General features: G+C 46.2%; 1 long non-coding RNA gene across 2 annotated transcripts; it reads left to right on the top strand.

Moving 5' to 3' along the window:
• Positions 1–12,132: 12,132 nt before the first annotated feature.
• On the top strand, positions 12,133–13,834 carry LOC120655892. Of its 2 annotated transcripts, none has more exons than XR_005667753.1 (5): positions 12,133–12,273; positions 12,344–12,448; positions 12,582–12,715; positions 13,063–13,135; positions 13,609–13,834. It is a non-coding gene; the product is annotated as an uncharacterized LOC120655892 (long non-coding RNA). The 2 variants fall into 2 exon arrangements; XR_005667754.1 differs by having other exon boundaries at positions 12,246–12,269.
• The last annotated feature ends 769 nt before the right edge of the window (positions 13,835–14,603 follow it).

A 14,603-nucleotide genomic window follows, 5' to 3' on the forward strand; every position in this document is an offset into this window, starting at 1 on the left:
ACGAATATATACGAATATGTAGACGTGCTAGAATGTGAATACGTAGATGTACACGAATACGAATACACAAACATATACGAATATGAATTAGATGAAACACAAAAAATGGAAAAGCAAAAAAGAAAAAAAGGTATTTAGTACCGGTCGGTAACACCGACAGGTACTAAAGTTCACTTTAGTACCGGTCGGTGTTACCCACCGGTACTAAAGTGTACCTTTAGTACCGGGCGGCCTGACCGGTACTAAGTGGCGGCCCACTTAGTACTAGCCAGGCGGTACCGGGCGGGCGCCCGGTACTTATGCGCTTTTATCTAGCAGTGAACAAAATCGGGTAGTTTCGTTTGTACAACAGCTAGTTCTACGCCTATTCGGATAGTTAAAAGAGAAGTAAGGTACATCTATGAGTTATCCCTGCTTATTCTAGAACATTCTATGTCTATAAGCAGTCCCGTTGCCCCGGGTCTGACAAGCCCCCGAGCTCTTCGTAGCCGAGTCCTGCAGACGTCGAGTACTTGGCTGGGCTTCTTCAAGTACTTCAAGTAGTCAGAACATCCTTCTGGTTGCTTCTGGGCCTTCCTTCAGATACATCGAGTAATCCTCCAAGTACTTCCGGTTGCTCCAAGGCTATGAGGTGCTCAAGCCCCGAAATTTTGATCATATATGGTGCGTGAAGTACTCGTGCTCCATACGGAGTAGCCCCCGAGTCTTATGTTAAATCGCAGAATCAGGCTGAGGGACACTTCAGTCTTTTTCCTTCATTATTTTCCAAAAGATTTAAAAAATAAATCTCTGATGCACATATCCCGCAGCCCCTGAGCCTTAAATCAAAATCCCTTATTCTGCGGGTAGCCCCCGAGCAAAGATTTGGAATTAAGAATCTAAGACGTAGCATCATATTTTATTCTTCAGAATATCTGCAAGTTTAATCTGATCCGGTATCCGAAAAGACCTCTTTTTCGGGTAAAAAATACCAGAAAAATGATTCAATTGGATACGCCACACTGATTGCACCCAAGATATCCTCAGAAATAAAACTCGGGATGTATATCTCTTTACTGTACGCTCACATGGGACTGTACTGTATGGAGAATTATTGCACCCGTGAGTGCTGCCACTGTAGCATCACGGGTTGTCCTCCAGTAAGACCTCTTGTGTCTATAAAAGGTGTATGAGAGGCTTTTGCTAAAAGCACCAACATTCTGAAGCTATGGCTTGTGTTTGGTGTTCTTGCTCTCGCCCTTCTGAAATTTGTATAGTCCTTTCCAGCAAAAGATGCTAGAAGAAAACTTGCGAGTGATAGGAGAAGTCTCTGCTACCTCATTCTGCAACCCCAATGCTCTCATCGGATCCATTCTGGACATCATGTCCTTGCATATTCCAATGAGGTAGGTTCTCTGTGGATTGGTTGCAGCTAATTATGTCGTACTCTTGGGGTTCCCGGGTTGTGAATGCCCAAGAATTGACATCTCTGGTGAGGAGACTTAACCTTGTCACAACGTATTTAGGGAGAAGGAGAAATTTCTCCGCAAGATGCTATAAGAAATCTTGCGAGGCGAATGCTGTAATCTGCCTGCAAACTCTTAAAACTTTTCTCCCAGAATACGAGCATCATTATTCCCTTAATGGGAATAATAAGTTTGTACTTTGTCACGGCCTCGGGCCGATCTAGCTGCAGCAAGCCTCGACTAGAAGCTCCAATGGATCCAGAAGGTGTGTGTGCAGACCCGAGTCGTTGTAAAGTTTTTAGAAGGAAGTACTCGAAATGTAATATCTAGTAGTTGTATTGTGTCGAGTACTTCTCCTTTATTCTGGAATGTAATCCCAGTAGAAGGAAGTAAAGTCGAGTAGTTGTCAAGGGATGTGAGTGTTTTATTTTTCCAAAATGTAATCTTAGAAAAAAGAAATGACCCAGAAAATCCCTTTTTCGCAATTGGTAACTGACTGTTAACCTTCTGGATATTTACCGTGTTGCCACCGCCTACTATAAAATAGAACGGTAACTAGGTTTTTACCCCACCGGCCGCCATTCCCTTTTACTGTTTAGATCTGTTCTTGCCCTCAAGCTTCTTAGATCTAAAATCCTTAATTTGCCTTCCCTGAAGAAGCCTCTTGATACAAGCCAAATTCTAGAATTACTGGAAATGATTGCAAGTTTAAAGCAGAAAGGAATAAGTGGAGAGGCTGTGGCCTTTGACTGGATGAAGCGTAGGATCCAGCTTCTCCAAGCTCGAGTAACTTTTGGCTTCGAGTATCAAGGAATAAATGATGCATCGCGATAATCAGAAAAAGAGATCTCCAATGGAGAAGTTCTTCGTCGAGTGCAGCGACTTTTCGAGAAGATGGAACATGTTCCGCACCTCCTTAACACATTTTCAGTGTTGAATCCTCCGAAGGAGGTAAGTGACAAGTAGTCGATTTGCAATTTTGAGTACTTGTTTTTGTAACTGACAACTTTTCAATTCTTTTGTAGGATGATGTGAATGTATATAGGAGTAGTCCTCCTCTGCCAGGCATATTTCGCCCATCCTACCTTGTTCCGAGTGCTCATGCCGAACCTTTGCCTGGTTTTGAAGATTCTTCAGAAATTGAAGGCTTTAGTTCTGATGATGAAATTACTGATGCAGAAGCTGGGGAATCAGCCGGGGATGATGGCAGGGCGCATAGTCCCAGCCCAAGCGAAGATACCCATGCGGGTCATCCGAAGGTGCTCGTTCGACTGTGAGAAAGCGTAGTAGCTCCTCACAAGCTACAAGCCATAGGTAAGTAGCTAATTGGTTGCAATTGAGTACTTTTGATAAGTTTGTCGATTTGCTTGTTTGATTTGAAACATTTGCTGTGGTGGGACAAGCTGTCCCTTCCACCATAGCGGACCTGTCAAAGGGGACTATTACTACTTGACCAGCGAGTAGTTCCAGTATAGGTGATGCCGGATGTTCGGGTGGCAAGGCCATGATCGTTTGGCCGCCCCCTAAATTCGGCGCAAGGAAGCTTGCCTTGACAAGGGCACCTATGTAAGTTCTTCAAAACTTGTATTTGTAGGGTTGTCTTTGTGTCGAGTACATCCTGACTGATTTATCTTTTCAATGATGCACTCCTGGAGGCTAGAGGGAAAACTGAAGATGATTCAGCCCCCAAGACAGCAATGGAGGAGCCCCCGAGCACTGCAAAAATGAATGCTCATGAGGCGGAGGAATTGGCGAATTCTATGATGCTGAATTCTTCACTCCCTGATGTTGAGAGGGGCAATGAAAGGCTCCCGGAGAGCGGTGGAAGCGACAAGTTTCCAGAGGAAGGAGGCGACAAGAAGGATCCTGAGGAGGAAGACGGCAGAAAGCTGCCTGAGGAAACTCCAACATGTAAACTTATGATGCCTTGTACTGATAAAGTACTTCCCGTCGCTTGTAGTTTTGGTTTAGTAACCCATTTTTCCTCTAGGTTCCCAAAACCTAGGGGATACTGTAGAAAAAGTTGAAGATGTGCCACAAAAGGCAGTCTCTGTGGTGCAGACGACTACTTCCCAGATCTCATCGGGAAGTGTCGTGCCACAAGAGAAGCTGAAGCTTGCCTTCAAGCTGTTGGGGGTAAGTAGTCGCGTATCTCGAGTACTTATGTATAGATCGAATAGTGTATACTGATCATTTTTCTATTACTTCTTGGCAGGAAGTGTTGGAGCAGGGGAGTAGCCATCCCCCGGACAATTCAGAGCTAGATGCTCTGGGAGAGTGGGTGAAAACACTTTCGTCCGAGAAGGCTGCTCTTCATGAAAAGATCAAGAAACTCTCCAAGGCCAAGAAAGGTTAGTCTCTAGCATATATGATGTAATTGACTAGATTGTTCTGCCTGGTGTTTATAAATTTTTCTTTTAATCGAGTGCACAGCTTGCTCAAAATCATTAAAGATTGAGGAAAGCTTGGTACTAGATCTAAATATTCTTATGTACTGAAATGCAGATGAAATCAAGAAGCTTAAGAGGATCAAAGAAGACTCTGACCGGGAGGCGGTGACAGCTCTTAAGCAACTGAAAGACCTGTCAGAGTTTTGGGACTTGATGCAGCATGAGCTCGAAGAGCTTAAAGAGGTGAGGGATGATGCTTAAGACGTGGCAGGGCTTGTGGAGATCCCAGAGGGGAATGAAGACAAACCGCTCATGTTGGCGGGGAAGCTTCGCAAAGTACCCGAAAGCTTCGAAAGGTATGTCTCCACAACCACCCGACAGCACGTGGGACATGTACTCGGGTTGGTGAAGTCTTACTAGCCACGCACTCCTCTTGATCCGCTTAGGCAATGCACGAAGGCTGATTGTACTGATGACCAGTTCAATCAGTATCTGAGAGAGACCTCCCCCATAGCGGACAAGATAGTGGAGACCTTGAACAAGTCCGGATCCCCTAGAGTTGCTCGAAAAAATTGTTTGGCGTGTGGGCCACAAGTACTTTGTACAAATGTTTAATATTTGTGTAATGTCAAGTACTTGTTTTATGGTAGTATTATGCAATCTTTTGGTTTGTCGAGTAATTGATACTCGAAAAGCATGAGTTCTGGCAGCATCGCGCCTACTCAAACTTGATAATAGATACCAAAAATTGTATCAATAAGTGCCTCAAGAGGCGGAGTATTCTCGAGTAGGATCGAGTTGTATGGTTCTAATTTGAACTCTAGTGCTGATCGGTTAGGATTGAATCCCGCAGGATTAACCAAGTGGGAAAAGCACTTTGCGAGAGGGTATTTTAAGCCGTAGCTTAATGCAAATTTCCTTTTGAAAAGAAATGGGTCAGTTAGAGCGGTGCTCTTATGGACTTGATTGTCCAATCAAATAAGGGAGAACTCTTATCGAGTACTTGGAGAGTTAGGAGCTTGAAGGATGTTCTTTGATACATAGGTGAACAGGAGACTCTCAACAACTACTTAGATTACTAAGGGAAAACAGAACACTTTTGGTATCTCAAGCAAGCGAGTAAAACCCGTCAGGTACTCGAGGCAAAAAGTTCCATAGTTGAAACTCCCTTAGTGGTCCAATCAAGTGGGAGACTCGTGTCAACCTATTTAGGGTATCAAGAACTTGTTTTATGCTCCTTGGAATAGCTTTCAAAGTTGGCCGATTAGGATAGACCTTATCTGGTCACCCAAGTGGGAAATTTTTTTGTGAAATTATCCCCAAACTACTCGATCCAGCGAGTAGCATGTCCTATAACAGGACTGGATTGATTTCTAAAATAGACCTGTTAGGATGAACTCCGTCGAGTTATCCAAGATGAAAATATTTTAGAAATATCCCAAACCTACTCGGGCAAGGCGAGTAAGGTGTCCTACCCAAGAACTGGAGTAATTTCGAAGATAGATCTGTTAGGATGAACCCTGTCGAGTTATACAAGACGAAACCATCTTAAAAAATATCCAAAACCTACTCGAGCCAGCGAGTAGGGTGTTCTAACCAAGGACTGGAGTAATTCTAAGGACAAGTCTGTTAGGGTGAACCTCGTCAGGTTACCCCAATATGAAAATGTCGAAAGAATATCCAAAACCTACTCGAGCCAGCGACTAGGGTGTCCTAACCAAGGACTGGAGTAATCCTTAAGACAAGTCTGTTAGGATGAACCCCGTCGGGTTATCCAAGACGAAAATGTCGAAAGGATATCCAAAACTTACTCGAGCCAGCGAGTAAGTTGTCCTACCCAAGGATTGGAGTAACTCTTAAGACATGTCTGTTATGATGAACCCCGTCAGGTTACCCAAGACGAAAATGTCGAAAGGATATCCAAAACCTACTCGAGCCAATGAGTAGGGGTGTCCTAACTAAGGACTGGAGTAATCCTTAGGATAGATCTGTTAGGGTGAACCCCGTCGAGTTAACCAAGACGAAACTGTCGTAAAGATATCCAAAACCTACTCGAGCCAACAAGTAGGGTGTCCTAACCAAGGACTGGAGTAACTCTTAGGACAAGTCTGTTAGGATGAACCCCGTCGGGTTACCCAAGACAAAAATGTCAAAAGAATACTCGAGGTAAACCTTAACAGACTACTCGATTGCTGCTCCATGTTGGGCAGAGTTCCCAGAGTAGTAAAGGTGATGGGGTGTATGTCAGATGAGCGAGAGCGAAGTAGTCGATTTATGAGATAATCAACTTTTATTGAAGAGTTGTCGAAATTATAGTAATTGTAAAGTGACGGACTCTGACTCTTAAGACCTACCCCTTGCTCGTATACATGAGCAATGGTTTACACAACTGAATAAAATTATTCGCGGGTAAACTAATCGATACAGCGATCGACTAGATTTTCGGTAAAGTCTCCTTTACCAGTGGTGCCCCAATGGCTTTGCAGAGTGAGTTGCACTCGAAGATCGTGTGAGAGCTCTTTGGGTGCATGAAGCACTTGCGTAGGAGCGTATTGTTGATCTTGTCTCTGCCAAGAGGTGTTTCCCCATGGTGTTGGGTGCGAGGGCTTACCCTGAGGAAGGGTACTTGCCGGCTTGCGTTTCTTGAAGGACGCAGAAGCATTTGCTGGGATGTGGTAGTTGGAAGAAGGGCTATAAGCCTCTATTTCCTCACGCTCCTTTCTCCTGGAGATGATGACATTATGCGCGTCACGACCAATGTTGATCACATTGCGAAGGTCGCTGTTGGAGTAGTCGTAGTTGTCGCCTTGCTGTTCTTGTTGGCGGTTGGTAAGGCGCTGGCGCCTGAACGCCCTTTTTTGGTTAAGCAGGCGACGATGCTCGTAGAGATCCTCTGTTGCGTGCTACTCCTCCAGTTGGACGGTAACTGTTACTGCTGGAGGAGGTGCAGGAAGGTCTTGCTTGGTAGCAGCTTGAGTTTCTGTGACCGTGGGGGAGTAGTTTCTATGTTGTCGAAAAGATACTCGTCGAAGTCATCAAAATTGTAGTCGTCGAGGTTGAGATGCTCCGTGGAGTCATCCTCTGGTTCGTGAACTTCAGAGATACGAACCATGAGGATTTCACGGCAGAGATCTTGAATTTCTTAGTCTTGGTTGCTTGAGGGCGGGTCTAGTGGAGTGCTCTGCTGGAAGGGAAGATCTGTTGGCTGAGAGCCGAAGGCATTAGGACCTTGTGTCTCCTTCAGATGCACTATCCGTCCTTACGGCGTAGCATATATGACCAAGTATTGGAGAGAGTCCTGGCCGGACATGGAATTCTTGGTCGAGTTGGATTCGACTTCCTTGGTGTACTATATTAGGTCGTCCTGTTCCTCCTCCGGGTCAGAAGAGTATTCGGAGTCGGAATTGGTTAAGCCACCAATTTTAGAGTATGTGTGCTTTGGGTGAGCGAGAAGCCATATGCCCATCTCTATGCGGAGGGCGTTCTCGTTCATCTAATGTAGCCATGATTGAGTGGGAGTCAGTCCCTCAGGCTCCTTAATCCAGGGCTTGTCGAAAATCGACTTGCTAGGATGTTCTGGAGCTTTGGATTTTCCCTTTTTTTAGCTTGGCCAATTCCCAGAGAGCGTTGGCACTCTGGGATGGATGGGCCATAGCGTCCATGAACAAATCGATGTTGTCAGACCACTCTTTTGAGATCATCGAATGGTTCAAAGTTGTCAAGGTTGTTCATGAATTGGTCGAAATCCTGGTCGAATAAGGAATCAGCTGGTTGAGGAATCTGATTGTGAGCAGGTTTCGGTGAAGGATTCTGAGGCTTCCTAGAGAAAGACGGTCCCATCCGAACAAGCCGGGGGTTTGTCCTTCCAGATCTCCCGCAGGTTCTTCCTCCCAATTTATGCTTCTTGTTTTGCAGAGTGCCTTCAACCATCTTAATGCAGCCAACGAGCTTGGAATCTACTCGATCGACCCCTGAGAGTGTATCACCCGACCGTTCTTGTGGTGGGTTCAAAGCTTTTGGGTTGTGCTGTGTTTTGGATGAGCCAAGAGCGGATTCTGCAAGTTTAATGCATCCCTCTATTGATCGTGAAACTCGATCTACTCTATCGAGTAGTTCCGAGTTGTTGATCTCGGGGCGTTTGATTGACTTGAGATGAGTCAGGTATTTTCCGAGGGTTTCAGAAAATTGAAGATTTCCGGGGTCAGAGTTTGTATCGGACTCGGCTAACTCAAGAATTTGAGTTGGAGTCGACACATTTTCTGGAATATCCGATCTAAGCTCGAGTGGAGCTTGCTTTCCGTCGAGTTCTGCAACCTCGCAGACGTCGGTGGTTTGGAGAATGGTTTTCGGTTTAGGCGAGTTGGGCGTGACAAGGTGGCTGGAGAAGCCGCCCGATCCGTCAGCCGTGCAAGCCCAGAACCGAAAACAAGGGTTGTGCCCTCAAGCACGTTGTTGGCGTTGCTTGATCCGGCCATCGAATTCACTGATGAACTCGCCGAATCCCCTACCTGGTGCGCCAGCTGTCGGTGTTTACCGCCAAGCCTGCTCAGGGATACCCTTAGTAGTAAGATTTGTAGGTAGGGATCGACTGCTCTGGAACTACATGGTGCAACGAACACAAAGATTTAGACAGATTCGGTTCGCGAGTTGCGTAATACCCTACGTCATGTGTGGTTGTTTATATTGCCTTAGGTATTGATGATGTTTCAAGGGGGTCCATGCCCGCCCTTATATATCCGAGGGGACAGGGTTACATGGAAAGTCCTAGCCGAGTACAGTTGGAGTCCTACTACAGCACAATCGGGCAGTTTCCTTTGTACTGCAGCTAGTTCTACGCCTATTCGAGTAGTTACAAGAGAAGTAAGGTACATCTATGAGCTATCCCTTATTCTAGAACATTCTATGCCCATAAGCAGTCCCGCTTTTTTATGTGTTTTGCCATTTGTTTTGAATTAAATGAATTTATAAAATAAATTTAAAAATTATTTGTAGAGTCTGTTGTTGTAGTAATTCCGCTCCATTTGTAGCAACGGATTAAATTTTGGTCCGTCCCTAAAAAACTTCGAAGCGTTGCTACAAATCGTTTTTATAGTAGTGGTAGATAGCATTTCTGGGTGGGGTCTGAGCTCATACAACAAGGTTAAGAGCAAGTATTATGGATAGCAGGGATCCAAAGGAATCCGACGAGGGAGAGAGAAATTAGGATAGAGAAGGGAGCGAACACCTCGCGAGACGCCAACCAGAAGCGGGTGCATGCGCACGCGGGGGGCTCCTATTCGCTACGCTGCTGGCCTGCTCGTCGCTTATTGGCCGCTGCCACTTGCACTGCTTGCCGCTGCAACATTAAATGCTGGCCATGCTGGCTTGCTTTTCGCCTGCTGCTGCTGCATCCATTAGCCATGCTCTAATAATACAGCCGGCTGCCGGGTACAAGAATCTCTGTAGCTCATCTCTTAGTCTACTCTTATAGTAGTTAGCTTGTCACCATTCATACATAGCTTGCTTATCTCTCTCATAAAATTTCTTTGGTTTGTATGTCGAAGCGGAATGTAAGCATACAACTCGCTTCTCCTCTGTCTCCCCCCTCCTCTCTCTCCTCCATCTTAACATCCAGCATAGTTACAGTCTGTTATATTTCATCTTAACATTCAGCATGGTTACAGTCCGTTATATTCCATCTTAACATTCATCATACTTACACTCTATTATATTGCTCTTACCAAGAGACAAGGTTGTAATAAATATAAGCATGTGTACACCTACCGTATATTATATAGTACAACAGTGCAATGTACGGACGACGGATCCCAACAGATCCCAACGGCCGCTGCGGCATTCACGGCCTTGATTGCCTGATTCCTGCCGGTACACATACTATATAAGCTGCGAGCCGACACCTGTCGATCTTCCGACCGTTCTTTTTTTTATTTTTAGTAAGTTTTTCGTCGTTTTCTAATGAAAAAAGTTTAGAAAAAATTCAAAAAAAATTTGAGAGCAGAAATTTTTTCAAGGAAAATTCGAGAGCAGAAATTGTTTTCAAGGAAAAAATCATGAAAAAAAAATGGAGAGCAGAAATTTTTTTTAAGGAAAAATTAGGGGAGAGGGAACTTTCAAGAAAAAATTTGATAAAGTTGTACGAAATAAATTAAAAAATTTGAAGAGAAAAATTTTTACATTCAAAAAATAAAAAATCTCAGGTAAAAAATGAATTAAAGAAAAAGAAAAAAAATTGGAGATGCCGGTGGCGGGGAGGCCGCGCCGCTCGTCGTGCCTCCCCGCCGGCGGGGGAGGCGCGGCGGCCCAGGGAGGCGGCGGGAGGCGGCGGCGGCCACACAACCCAGTGGCGGCGGTGGGGAAGCGCGCGGCGGCCCAGGGAGGCAGATCCAGCGGCGGGGGAGCGCGCATCGGCCCAGGGAGGCGGGTCCAGCGGCAGGGGAGCGTGCGGCGGCCCAGAGAGGCGGATCTAGCAGTGGCGGCGGGGGGAGCGCGGGGGGTGGGAGGGGGGAGCGCGCGGCGGCCCAGGGAAGCGGATCCAGCGGCGGCGGCGGCGGGGGGGGGAGCGCGTGGTGGCCCAGGGAGGCGGCGGCAGGGAGCGGCTTCAGGGGGAGGCGCCGAAGGGCCGGTGGCGCCAATCGGATCCGCCGCAGGGGCCAGCTACCCTGCCGCCTCTCCCCCGTTGTCGTAGGAAGGGAAAAAATTAGAAGAGTTAAATACACCAGCGGTCCTCGAACTTGTCATCAGGTGCCACTTAGGTCCACGAACTCACAAAATCAAAATCTGGCACCATAAACTTGTAAAGTTGTGCCACTTAGGTCCATAACCTTTCAAGGGGTATGAATATATGCAAAAAATCTCTTCTTTTTCCCCTCCTCTCACCACGCCCCCTCCCCCATCGGCCACACGCGCACCACTCCTCCCCGCCTCGCCGCACCGGCCCTCCACGCTCCCTCTCCCCCACCGCGCACTCCTCCTCCCTCCCTTGCTCGGTACCCTGCGCAGGAGCAGCGGCCGGGCGGGTCCACTGCGCGGCTGTCGAGATCCGGCGCGGAGGCCGGCCGAACCCCCCCTCTCCGCCGCGCCTCCCTCCTCTCCGGCGGCGAATACAGGCGACAAGGGCCGCGCGCGACCTTCCCGGCCCCCTCGCCTCGAGCTCCGCCGGTCCCCTCGTCGCCGCAGCCCCACCTCGAGCGCACGGCGGCGGCCGTGGCCTGCGTGCGGCATGACCAGGGCCTGCGCGTGGCCATGGAGGTTCGGCGGCTCGAGGTTCGCTTCCCGCTGGGACCAGGCCCCGTCCCTCCGCATGGCGGGTGGATCCAGCGGCGCGCAGGCGGGCGGGCGGAGTGGGCGGCGCGCGGGCGGAGTAGCACGCGTGGCAGCACGGAGGAGCAGGGGTGCGGACAGCGTCAAGCAAGGCGGGCGGTGCGCGGCGTCAGGCAAGGCGGGCCGGCCGGAGGTGAACGGCGCGCTGCCGGAGGCGAGCAGCGCGCGGTGTCAGGTGTAGCAGGCCTGTCGGAGGACGTAGATATAGAAGATGATAAAATTCAAGGGCTTTTTTGCATATATTCATACCCCTTGAAGGGTTATGGACCTAAATGGCATAATTTAACAAGTTTAAGGTACCAGATTTCGATTTTGCTAGTTTGTAAACCTAAGTGGCACTTGAGGACAAATTCGAGGACCGCTGTTGTATTTAACTCAAATTAGAAAGATGAGGAAAGGAAAAGAGAAGGAATGGGGAAGGAGCAGGGAGACCGAAAGGGAGGAGCGCGCCATGGGTATCGACCGTGAGTTTGGAAACTCACGGTCGGTTGTAACACCAACATTGGCCTGCCAGCCTTACCATAGTAGCTTGATCGAATGGGCGGCACAGGGAAGCCCAAATAAAGTGACCTAGGAAAGGACCGTACCGCTGGAATAGAAGGTTATTTGGGTTGGAGCGACGCAAAAGTTTGGTAAGGTTAATTAAGAAAAAGAAAGGGTACAGTACTAATCCTTCTATACTATAAGGATTCATAAAAATTGAAACTCTTTTTACAAAGATTAATCTACTCATACCCCTCACAAACCACCCACCTGTAAGAAACAACGGTCGACGAAAGGTGGTGGCAGACGGATTTTTGTCGACTGTGCCGGACAATCCCGCAGGGTCATCAAATTTTTTGTCACCCCGCCAACCTTTACCCGCCTCCTGGTACCCGCATCCTCATTGGTCGCCTAGCAAATCAGCATGAATCACGCGCCGCAGGACGCCCCGTCAATCACGCGCTGCGCTGCTCCCCTTCCTTCCCCTTCCCGGAGCCCTTCCCCTCCCTGGCGTTCTCCCCAGTCCCCTCCCCTTCCCCGCAGCTGCTCCCCAGTCCCCTCCCCTACGCATGGAAGGGACTATCAGACCATCAAGCCGACTCAGAACAGCTTGAACAGCTTGGCTTTGCTTGTAGGTCAGATTTGGATATCACTTCTGAATTTAGATTTTATCGCTTCACTTCTGAATTTGTATTTCTCTTTCAGTTAAGTACAGTACGGGCAGAAACACATTTGATCTTAAATCGCTGATGGAAACCATTTCTACTCCAAATCAATTGGACACTACGCATTGGTGATGGAAGCCTCTAGGTAAATTCTATTGCCTAATTAAATATGGTTTGCTCTCTGCTACAATTTGATGGATGATGGCTTGATTCTGATGTATGCCTGGGAATTGATGCGTGATGGCTTCATTCTAATGTGATGCCCGATTGAATCGCAGCAAACATCATTGCCCAGCACCAGTTGCTTCGCTGTTCTGTGGTGGCTTGAAGGATGTTTGCCGGTTATCTCTGCCCGAGGGCCCTGCACTAACATTGCTAATCATGCCGCGATGTCAACTCCACCTAACACAAGGTTGGTGATCTGCTAATCATGCACAGTTGCACACCAACCATCGTTAATTTATTGTAGTGATTATCATTCTGATTTTCTCTGCTCACTGTTATTTCAAGATATGCATATTCTTCCTTCCGGTTTTCAAGGGAAAGACATTTTGTTACTAAAATTAAGATTCTAAATGTCTGGGTGCATCCAATAGGTGTGTTGCCATGATCTTTTAGTAGAATCTGACATAGTTGCCTTTTACCGAGCCTTGGAGTATCTATACAGCATGATATCACAAGTTCCTCTAGCGCCATCTGTTCTGGAGCCATCTGACCTATCTTCCACTTATGTTGGGATCCCTGTGATTTCTTGTTCAGATGTTGCTCGTCTAGGGCTGCATCGGCCAATGCCTGAGAAGCACCTCTAGGATATGATTGCATCAGCCACAAGGTACCATTCTCCTGTTAATGTTACTGTGTGAACGTGTCCCAATGGGCTGAATTGAATGTTAGTTTCATTCTTTAATTGCATGGTTTTTGTTCTAAAAGGAATGCAGTTAAGAATAACCAAATTTGAGCTATCTGTGATTCAGATTGAGATTTATGTCTTTGAACCTACCTTTTGGAACAGAATGTGTGAAAGTTTGTTTAAGAGAATTGTTGATATTCATACTTCCCTGTCTCCTTTTTGTTAGTAGTACAAATTAGTCCAACTGCTCTCGGATAATTACTTGAAAAAATATTTCATTAATTGTATGTGACATTAATGGGAGTTTTTTTAGCTATTTATAGTGATTCCTGACATTGCAAGTCACTCTGATGTTGATTTGTAGAGAACAGCTTAACGTGAAGGTCCATCCTAGGAAATCAATTTTATATTAGCTTTCTGATTCGTAGACCGCCTTGGTTTTCTTTGATTTGCAGTGTTGACACAAAATCGCCTAATTGAGGACACTGACCATGAGGGGCTCACGGCTGAGGTATTTGGTTGGAGCAGACAATATCGTCTTGGAATAAATGGCCTGTCTAGCATTGTACCCAAATCATAAAATCTAGAAACTATTTTTTTCTTCTGAAACAATTTTTTATTCCCAAACAATTTTTTTATTGCTGGAACAATTAAAAAATTATTTCGAAACAATTTTTTTTGTTCTGGAACAAATTTGACTGAATTATATGTGTGGGCTTGTTTGTTGGGCTAGTTTAGGCCCAAATCATAAAATCTGGAAACTAATAAATATACTAAATTTTTAGTAGGTGTTTGATACAATTCAGTTATTTTTAGATAATTGTTTTTTAAAACACGTGCCCAAATCATAAAATATGGAAACTAATAAATATATTAAATTTTTAGTAGATACAATTCAGTTATTTTTAGATTGTTCTTTAAAACACGTGCCACCCTACTAGTTTCTTAGAAAAATCCCCATCCTGTACTGTCCTGTAAGGACATGGGGCGAGCAGTTGTTTTCATGGCATCGCGAGAAAAGGCAAAAGGCGCAGCGAGTACTGCAAGATCCGCGCCGTGGCTCAGCAATATGGCGTGCAGGGCTGCAAGTAGACGACCAAATACCCCAACCCCCTCACAATTTCTATCAGCACGATAGTCATCGCACGCACGCACCGTAGAGTAAGGGTAAATGGAGGAAAACCCTGAAAGAAAATAGTCATCGTGCGGCATTGTGTGTGTGCAATGTTATCCTAAACATTAAACAGTAAACAGTTGGTCACCCTTTGTTTAGAGTTTAATCTGTTTAAACGGTGTTTAGACGGAGTTAAACGGCCTAAACGGTTTGGCATAATAATATTAAAATATACATATTTATGTACGTAAATGTCAAAATATGCTAGAAAGTCTACATATTTGCACGTATAAAAGTAAGCATTCTACCAAATAATTTTTTTGGAAGAAATCTAAA

This window comes from Panicum virgatum, chromosome 1N (assembly GCF_016808335.1).
Source record: "Panicum virgatum strain AP13 chromosome 1N, P.virgatum_v5, whole genome shotgun sequence".
Taxonomy (NCBI): Eukaryota; Viridiplantae; Streptophyta; class Magnoliopsida; order Poales; family Poaceae; genus Panicum; species Panicum virgatum.